This window comes from Eleutherodactylus coqui, unplaced genomic scaffold (genome assembly GCF_035609145.1).
Source record: "Eleutherodactylus coqui strain aEleCoq1 unplaced genomic scaffold, aEleCoq1.hap1 HAP1_SCAFFOLD_178, whole genome shotgun sequence".
Classification (NCBI taxonomy): domain Eukaryota; kingdom Metazoa; phylum Chordata; class Amphibia; order Anura; family Eleutherodactylidae; genus Eleutherodactylus; species Eleutherodactylus coqui.
The window spans coordinates 47501-56723 of record NW_027101852.1 but is presented as its reverse complement, the minus strand read 5'-3'; positions in this window follow the sequence as shown (position 1 = coordinate 56723).

Here is a 9223-nt window from a genome sequence, read left to right as displayed (position 1 = left end):
AGCTTCATCAAACGGCAAGGGGGCAGGCTGCGGTCTGTGCCCGGCCTCCTGGGGTCCTGCCCGGGCACATCGGAGGCTCAGCCAGGGTTTTGAGCCACTGCTGGCAGGTGCACTCAGGGGGCCCTCCGCAGCCGCCCAGGCCCACCCCTGCAGCCAGCACATGGCTGCCAGCAGCCACCACACAGCTGCCAACAGCCCGCTCTCCATCGCCCCCCAGCCCCCCTGCATACATCTGGCGGGGGTGCTTTTTTGACTTCCCCCATTTTGGCCTATGGGGAAAAGCCAGGGGGGACACCTCCAGAGTCAGGCCGACCTCCTGGAACTCCAGCTCGGCCCGGAGCCACCGGTTTGTCCCCTTCCCGGTTCTCAGGACATGCATTGACACCCAGATCTTCCCTGGCAGCCGCAGCTCCCGCCGGCCCGGCCAGCCAGGTCCGCACCCCTGGCCGGCGCCTGGAGCGTTTGGACTTTGTCATTCTCATGACTTGTCTCCTCAAACTTTGTTCGACTGCAAGAGGGGCTGCCGGGGTCCGTGCCCAGCCTCCAGGGGTTGCCCCCGGCCCCTGGAGCAGCCAGCACCCCCTCGCCGTCAACACTCTCTCCCCGTTGGGACTTTGAAACTTTTCTGACCGTGCAAGCTTCATCAAACGGCAAGGGGGCAGGCTGCGGTCTGTGCCCGGCCTCCTGGGGTCCTGCCCGGGGACATCGGAGGCTCCGCCTGGGTCTTGAGCAACTACTGGTAGGTGCGCTTTGGGGGGCCCTCCGCAGCCGCCCCGGGCCACCCCTGCAGCCAGCACACTGCTGCCAACAGCCCGCTCTCCATCACCAACCAGCCAGCCAGCCCCGTCTGCACACATCTGCCGGGGGTGCTTTTTTTGAGACATACTGTCACTTTGTCAAAGACCGCACACCGCTCGTTCCCTTATACCCCGACAAGGTGTTCGCGGTGACGTTTTGCGAGGCCTTATTTTACCGCCGTCGGCGCTATCAGGGGAAGCAGGCCCGCTCCTTCCGCCTTCCCGGAACCGTGGCTCGGCCCGGAGCGACCAGGATTACCCTCATACCGGTTCTCATGACATGCATTGACACTCGGCTCAGCCCCGGCAGCCGCAGCTCCCACCGGCCAGGCCAGCCGTGTCTGCCCCCCTGGCCGGCACGCCTGGAGCGTTTGGACTTTGTCATTTTTTCCCCCAAGACTCGCCTCTGCCAACTGCCAAGGACTTCAGCAGGGGCTGCCACGGCTGTTCCCCGCCTCCTGGGGTTCATGCCCGGGCACACCGGAGGCTCAGGCATTGTCTTGAGCGACTACTGTTGGGTGCTCTCACGGGGCCCCTCCACACCCCCAGGCCGACCTCCAGGGGCTCCAGCCCGGCCCCAGGGGCAGCCAGCACCCCTTCGCCGTCAACACTCTCCCCCCGTTGGGACTTTGAAACTTTTCCGACCGTGCAAGCGTCATCGGACGGCAAGGGGGTAAGCTGCGGGCTCTGCCCGGCCTCCTGGTGTCCTGCCCGGCCCCGTGGGGCGGACAGGCAGGGTTTCTCACCCACTACCCGTAGGCACTCTCAGGGGGCCCTCCGCGCCCTCAGGCCGCCCTCCCCGGGCTTCCCCCGGGTCCGCGGAGCAGCCCGACACCCCTCGCCGCACCGTCTCTCGCCCCCGTTGGGACTTTGAAACTTTTCCCCCCCGTGCAAACCTCACCGGGGGGCAGAGGGAGAGACCCGCGGGCCGTGCCCGGCCTCCCGGGACTCCCTCCGGGCAGCGCGGGCGGCTCGGACGGGGTTTTGAGCGAGTGCTGGGGGGGGTGTCTTCGGGGGCCCCCCGCGGGCCCCCCGGGGCACCTGCGCGGGGTGGCCCCTGCTGCCAGACACCCACTCCCTATCGACCATCCAGCCCCCCTACATACATCTGGCGGGGGTGCTTTTTTGAGTTCCCCCATTTTGGCAACTTGGCACATCCTATGGGGAAACCGGCAAAATCATGCCGACCTCCTGGAACTCCGGCTCGGCCTGGAGCCGCCGGTTTGTCCCCTTCCCGGTTCTCAGGCATTTTCGGACTTTGTCATTTTTTCAGCACTCTGTCAATGCGGCCAGCGGGAGCTGCCGCGGTCTGTGCCCAGGCACCAGGCTCTCCAAACGGACACCGGCGGAGGGTCAGGGGGTGTCTCGGCCAGATACTGAAAAACACTCAGGGGGTGCCCAGGCACCAGGCACTCCAAACGGACACCGTCGGAGGGTCAGGGGGTGTCTCAGCCAGATACTGAAAAACACTCAGGGGCGCACGGGGGCTGCACAGGGCCACCCCGGGCGGCCATATTGGCGGCTGGGACCCCCTATTCAGCAAACGCCAGGGGGCGCTCAGGGACACCCGGGGGCTGCTCCACTCGCCCCAGGCCGGCCTCCCTGAGGCGGGCACGTTAGCGGCTGAGACCCCCTCTCGAGCAGAGACCGGGGGGCGCTCGGGGACACACGGGGGCTGCTCCACTCGCCCCAGGCCGGACTCCCTGAGGCGGGCACATCAGCGGCTGAGAACCCCTCTCCACCAATGACCGGGGGACGCTCAGGGACACACGGGGGCTGCTCCACTCGCCCCAGGCCGGCCTCCCTGGGTACCCAGGCGGGCACATTAGCGGCTGAGACCCCCTCTCGACCAAAGACCGGGGGCGCTCAGGGACACGCGGGGGCTGCTCCACTCGCCCCAGGCCGGCCTCCCTGAGGCGGGCACATTAGCGGCTGAGACCCCCTCTCGACCAGAGACCGGGGGGCACTCGGGGACACACGGGGGCTGCTCCACTCGCCCCAGGCCGGACTCCCTGAGGCGGGCACATTAGCGGCCGAGACCCCCTCTCGACCAGAGACCGGGGGGCGCTCGGGGACACACGGGGGCTGCTCCACTCGCCCCAGGCCGGACTCCCTGAGGCGGGCACATTAGCGGCCGAGACCCCCTCTCCACCAGAGACCGGGGGGCGCTCGGGGACACACGGGGGCTGCTCCACTCACCCCAGGCCGGACTCCCTGAGGCCGGCACATTAGCGGCTGAGACCCCCTCTCCACCAAAGACCGGGGGGCGCTCGGGGACACACGGGGGCTGCTCCACTCGCCCCAGGCCGGACTCCCTGAGGCGGGCACATTAGCGGCTGAGACCCCCTCTCCACCAAAGACCGGGGGCACTCAGGGACACACGGGGGCCGCTCCACTCGCCCCAGGCCGGACTCCCTGAGGCGGGCACATTAGCGGCTGAGACCCCCTCTTCAGCAAACGCCAGGGGACACTCGGGGACACACGGGGGCTGCTCCACTCGCCCCAGGACGGACTCCCTGAGGCGGGCACATTAGCGGCTGGGACCCCCTCTCCACCAAAGACCGGGGGGCGCTCGGGGACACACGGGGGCTGCTCCACTCGCCCCAGGCCGGACTCCCTGAGGCGCGCACATTAGCGGCTGGGACCCCCTCTCCACCAAAGACCGGGGGGCGCTCGGGGACACACAGGGGCTGCTCCACTCGCCCCAGGCCGGCCTCTGTAGGTACCCAGGCGGGCACATTAGCGGCTGAGACCCCCTCTCCACCAAAGACCGGGGGGCGCTCGGGGACACACAGGGGCTGCTCCACTCGCCCCAGGCCGGCCTCTCTAGGTACCCAGGCGGGCACATTAGCGGCTGAGACCCCCTCTTGACCAAAGACCGGGGGACACTCAGGGACACACGGGGGCTGCTCCACTCACCCCAGGCCGGCCTCCCTAGGTACCCGGGCGGGCACATTAGCGGCTGAGACCCCCTCTTCAGCAAACGCCAGGGGACGCTCAGGGACACACGGGGGCTGCTCCACTCGCCCCAGGCCGGACTCCCTGAGGCGGGCACATTAGCGGCTGAGACCCCCTCTCCACCAAAGACCGGGGGGGGGGCGCTCGGGGACACACGGGGGCTGCTCCACTCGCCCCAGGCCGGACTCCCTGCGTACCCGGGCGGGCACATTAGCGGCTGAGACCCCCTCTCGACCAAAGACCGGGGGACGCTCAGGGACACACGGGGGCCCCTCCGCGCCCCCAGGCCGACCTCCAGGGCCTCCCTCCCGGCCCCTGGAGCAGCCAGCACCCCCTCGCCGTCAACACTCTCTCCCCGTTGGGACTTTGAAACTTTTCTGACCGTGCAAGCTTCATCGGACGGCAAGGGGGCAGGCTGCGGTCTGTGCCCGGCCTCCTGGGGTCCTGCCCGGGCACATCGGAGGCTCAGCGGGGGTTTTGAGCCACCGCTGGCAGGTGCACTCAGGGGGCCCTCCGCAGCCGCCCCGGGCCACCCCTGCAGCCAGCACACCGCTGCCAACAGCCCGCTCTCCGTCACCAGCCAGGCCCGTCCGCGCACATCTGCCGGGAGGGAGCTTTTTTTGAGACATACTGTCACTTTGTCAAAGACCGCACACCGCTCGTTCCCATATACCCCGACAAGGTGTTCGTGGTGACGTTTTGCGAGGCCTTATTTTACCGTCGTCGGCGCTATCAGGGGAAACACGCCCGCTCCTTCCGCCTCCCTGGTACCCTGGCTGGGCCCGGAGCGACCAGGATTACCCTCATACCGGTTCTCACGACCTGCACTGACACTCGACTCTGCCCCGGCCGCCGCAGCTCCCGCAGGCCCGGCCAGCCGGGTCCGCCCCCCTGGCCGGCGCCCGGAGCGTTTGGACTTTGTCGTTTCTTCTCCAAGACGCGTCTCTGCCAACTGCCGTGGACTTCAGCGGGGGCTGCTCCCCGTCTCCTGGGTGTCCTGCCCGGGCACATCGGAGGCTCAGCCTGGGTCTTCAGCCCCTACTGGTAGGTGCACTCAGGGGGCCCTCCGCAGCCGCCCAGGCCCACCCCTGCAGCCAGCACACGGCTGCCAGCAGCCACCACACAGCTGCCAACAGCCCGCTCTCCGTCACCCCCCAGCCCCTTCTGCATACATCTGCTGGGGGTGCTTTTTTGACTTCCCCCCTTTGGCCAATGGGGAAAAAGCTAAGGGGAAAACCTCCAGAGTCAGGCCGACCTCCTGGAACTCCAACCCGGCCTGGAGCCACCGGTTTGTCCCCTTCCCGGTTCTCACGACATGCATCGACACTCGGCTCAGCCCCGGCAGCCGCAGCCCCCGCCGGCCCCGCCAGCCCGGTCCGCAACCCTGGCCAGCGCCTGGAGCGTTTGGACTTTGTCATTTTTTCTCAAAGACCCATCTCTGCCAACTGCCGTGGGCTTCAGCGGGGGCTGCTCCCCGCCTCCTGGGTGTCCTGCCCGGGCACATCGGAGGCTCAGGCAATGTCTTGAGCCACCGCTGGCAGGTGCACTCAGGGGGCCCTCCGCAGCCTCCCAGGCCCACCCCCGCAGCCAGCACATGGCTGCCAGCAGCCACCACACAGCTGCCAACAGCCCGCTCTCCGTCACCCCCCAGCCCCTTATGCATACATCTGCTGGGGGTGCTTTTTTGACTTCCCCCCTTTTGGCCTATGGGGAAATGCTAAGGGGAAAACCTCCAGAGTCAGGCCGACCTCCTGGAACTCCAACCCGGCCTGGAGCCACAGGTTTGTCCCCTTCCCGGTTCTCACGACATGCATCGACACTCGGCTCAGCCCCGGCAGCCGCAGCTCCCGCCGGCCCGGCCAGCCCGGTCCGCACCCCTGGCCAGCGCCTGGAGCGTTTGGACTTTGTCATTTTTTCTCAAAGACCCATCTCTGCCAACTGCCGTGGGCTTCAGCGGGGGCTGCTCCCCGCCTCCTGGGTGTCCTGCCCGGGCACATCGGAGGCTCAGGCAATGTCTTGAGCCACCGCTGGTAGCTGCACTCAGGGGGCCCTCAGCAGCCGCCCAGGCCCACCCCTGCAGCCAGCACACGGCTGCCAGCAGCCACCACACAGCTGCCAACAGCCCGCTCTCCGTCACCCCCCAGCCCCTCCTGCATACATCTGCTGGGGGTGCTTTTTTGACTTCCCCCCTTTTGGCCTATGGGAAAAAGCTAAGGGAAAAACCTCCAGAGTCAGGCCGACCTCCTGGAACTCCAACCCGGCCTGGAGCCACCGGTTTGTCCCCTTCCCGGTTCTCAGGACATGCATAGACACTCGGCTCAGCCCCGGCCGCCGCAGCCCCCGCCGGCCCGGCCAGCCCGGTCCGCACCCCTGGCCAGCGCCTGGAGCGTTTGGACTTTGTCATTTTTTCTCCAAGACTCGCCTCTGCCAACTGCCGTGGGCTTCAGCGGGGGCTGCTCCCCGCCTCCTGGGTGTCCTGCCCGGGCACATCGTATGCTCAGGCAATGTCTTGAGCCACCGCTGGTAGGTGCACTCAGGGGGCAGTCCGCAGCCGCCCGGGGCCCACCCCTGCAGCCAGCACACGGCTGCCAGCAGCCACCACACAGCTGCCAACAGCCCGCTCTCCGTCACCCCCCAGCCCAACTCTGCATACATCTGCCGGGGGTGCTTTTTTGACTTCCCCCCTTTTGGCCTATGGGGAAAAGCTAAGGGGAAAACCTCCAGAGTCAGGCCGACCTCCTGGAACTCCAACCCGGCCTGGAGCCACCGGTTTGTCCCCTTCCCGGTTCTCAGGACATGCCTAGACACTCGGCTCAGCCCCGGCCGCCGCAGCCCCCGCCGGCCCGGCCAGCCCGGTCCGCACCCCTGGCCGGCACGCCTGGAGCGTTTGGACTTTGTCGTTTTTTTCAAAGACTCATCTCTGCCAACTGCCGTGGGCTTCAGCGGGGGCTGCTCCCCGCCTCCCGGGTGTCCTGCCCGGGCACATCGGAGGCTCAGGCAATGTCTTGAGCCACCGCTGGTAGCTGCGCTTTGGGGGCCCTCGGCAGCCGCCCAGGCCCACCCCTGCAGCCAGCACACGGCTGCCAGCAGCCACCACACAGCTGCCAACAGCCCGCTCTCCATCACCCCCCAGCCACTTCTGCATACATCTGCTGGGGGTGCTTTTTTGACTTCCCCCGTTTTGGCCTATGGTAAAATGCTAAGGGGAAAACCTCCAGAGTCAGGCCGACCTCCTGGAACTCCAGCTCGGCCTCGAGCCACCGGTTTGTCCCCTTCCCGGTTCTCACGACATGCATCGACACTCGGCTCAGCCCCAGCAGCTGCAGCTCCCGCCGGCCCGGCCAGCCCGGTCCGCACCCCTGGCCAGCGCCTGGAGCGTTTGGACTTTGTCATTTTTTTTCAAAGACTCGTCTCTGCCAACTGCCGTGGGCTTCAGCGGGGGCTGCTCCCCGCCTCCTGGGTGTCCTGCCCGGGCACATCGTATGCTCAGGCAATGTCTTGAGCCACCGCTGGTAGGTGCACTCAGGGGGCCCTCCGCAGCCGCCCAGGCCCACCCCTGCAGCCAGCACACGGCTGCCAGCAGCCACCACACAGCTGCCAACAGCCCGCTCTCCGTCACCCCCCAGCCCATCTGCATACATCTGGCGGGGGTGCTTTTTTGACTTCCCCCCTTTTGGCCTATGGGGAAAAGCCAGGGGGGAAACCTCCAGAGTCAGGCCGACCTCCTGGAACTCCAACCCGGCCTGGAGCCACAGGTTTGTCCCCTTCCCGGTTCTCAGGACAAGCATAGACACTCGGCTCAGCCCCGGCCGCCGCAGCCCCCGCCGGCCCGGCCAGCCCGGTCCGCACCCCTGGCCAGCGCCTGGAGCGTTTGGACTTTGTCATTTTTTCTCAAAGACCCATCTCTGCCAACTGCCCTGGGCTTCAGCGGGGGCTGCTCCCCGCCTCCTGGGTGTCCTGCCCGGGCACATCGGAGGCTCAGGCAATGTCTTGAGCCACCGCTGGCAGGTGCACTCAGGGGGCCCTCCGCAGCCTCCCGGGCCCACCCCCGCAGCCAGCACACGGCTGCCAGCAGCCACCACACAGCTGCCAACAGCCCGCTCTCCGTCACCCCCCAGCCCCTTATGCATACATCTGCTGGGGGTGCTTTTTTGACTTCCCCCCTTTTGGCCTATGGGATAATGCCAAGGGGAAAACCTCCAGAGTCAGGCCGACCTCATGGAACTCCAACCCGGCCTGAAGCCACCGGTTTGTCCCCTTCCCGGTTCTCACGACATGCATCGACACTCGGCTCAGCCCCGGCAGCCGCAGCTCCCGCCGGCCCGGCCAGCCCGGTCCGCACCCCTGGCCAGCGCCTGGAGCGTTTGGACTTTGTCATTTTTTCAAAGACTCATCTCTGATAACTGCCGTGGGCTTCAGCGGGGGCTGCTCCCCGCCTCCTGGGTGTCCTGCCCGGGCACATCGGAGGGTCAGCCTGGGTCTTGAGCCACTGCTGGTAGGTGCGCTTTGGGGGCCCTCGGCAGCCGCCCAGGCCCACCCCTGCAGCCAGCACACGGCTGCCAGCAGCCACCACACAGCTGCCAACAGCCCGCTCTCCGTCACCCCCCAGCCCCTCCTGCATACATCTGCTGGGGGTGCTTTTTTGACTTCCCCCCTTTTGGCCTATGGGATAATGCCAAGGGGAAAACCTCCAGAGTCAGGCCGACCTCATGGAACTCCAACCCGGCCTGAAGCCACCGGTTTGTCCCCTTCCCGGTTCTCACGACATGCGTCAACACTCGGCTCAGCCCCGGCCGCCGCAGCCCCCGCCGGCCCGGCCAGCCCGGTCCGCACCCCTGGCCAGCGCCTGGAGCGTTTGGACTTTGTCGTTTTTTTCAAAGACTCATCTCTGCCAACTGCCGTGGGCTTCAGCGGGGGCTGCTCCCCGCCTCCTGGGTGTCCTGCCCGGGCACATCGGAGGCTCAGGCAATGTCTTGAGCCACCGCTGGTAGCTGCACTCAGGGGGCCCTCCGCAGCCGCCCAGGACCACCCCTGCAGCCAGCACACGGCTGCCAGCAGCCACCACACAGCTGCCAACAGCCCGCTCTCCGTCACCCCCCAGCCCAACTCTGCATACATCTGCTGGGGGTGCTTTTTTGACTTCCCCCCTTTTGGCCTATGGGGAAAAGCTAAGGGGAAAACCTCCAGAGTCAGGCCGACCTCCTGGAACTCCAACCCGGCCTGGAGCCACCGGTTTGTCCCCTTCCCGGTTCTCAGGACATGCACTAATACTCGGCTCAGCCCCGGCAGCCGCAGCCCCCGCCGGCCTGGCCAGCCGGGTCCGCCACCCTGCCCGGCGCCTGGAGCGTTTGGACTTTGTCGTTTTTTCCCCCAAGACTCGCCTCTGCCAACTGCCATGGACTTCAGCGGGGGGTGCTCCCCGCCTCCTGGGTGTCCTGCCCGGGCACATCGGAGGCTCAGCCTGGGTC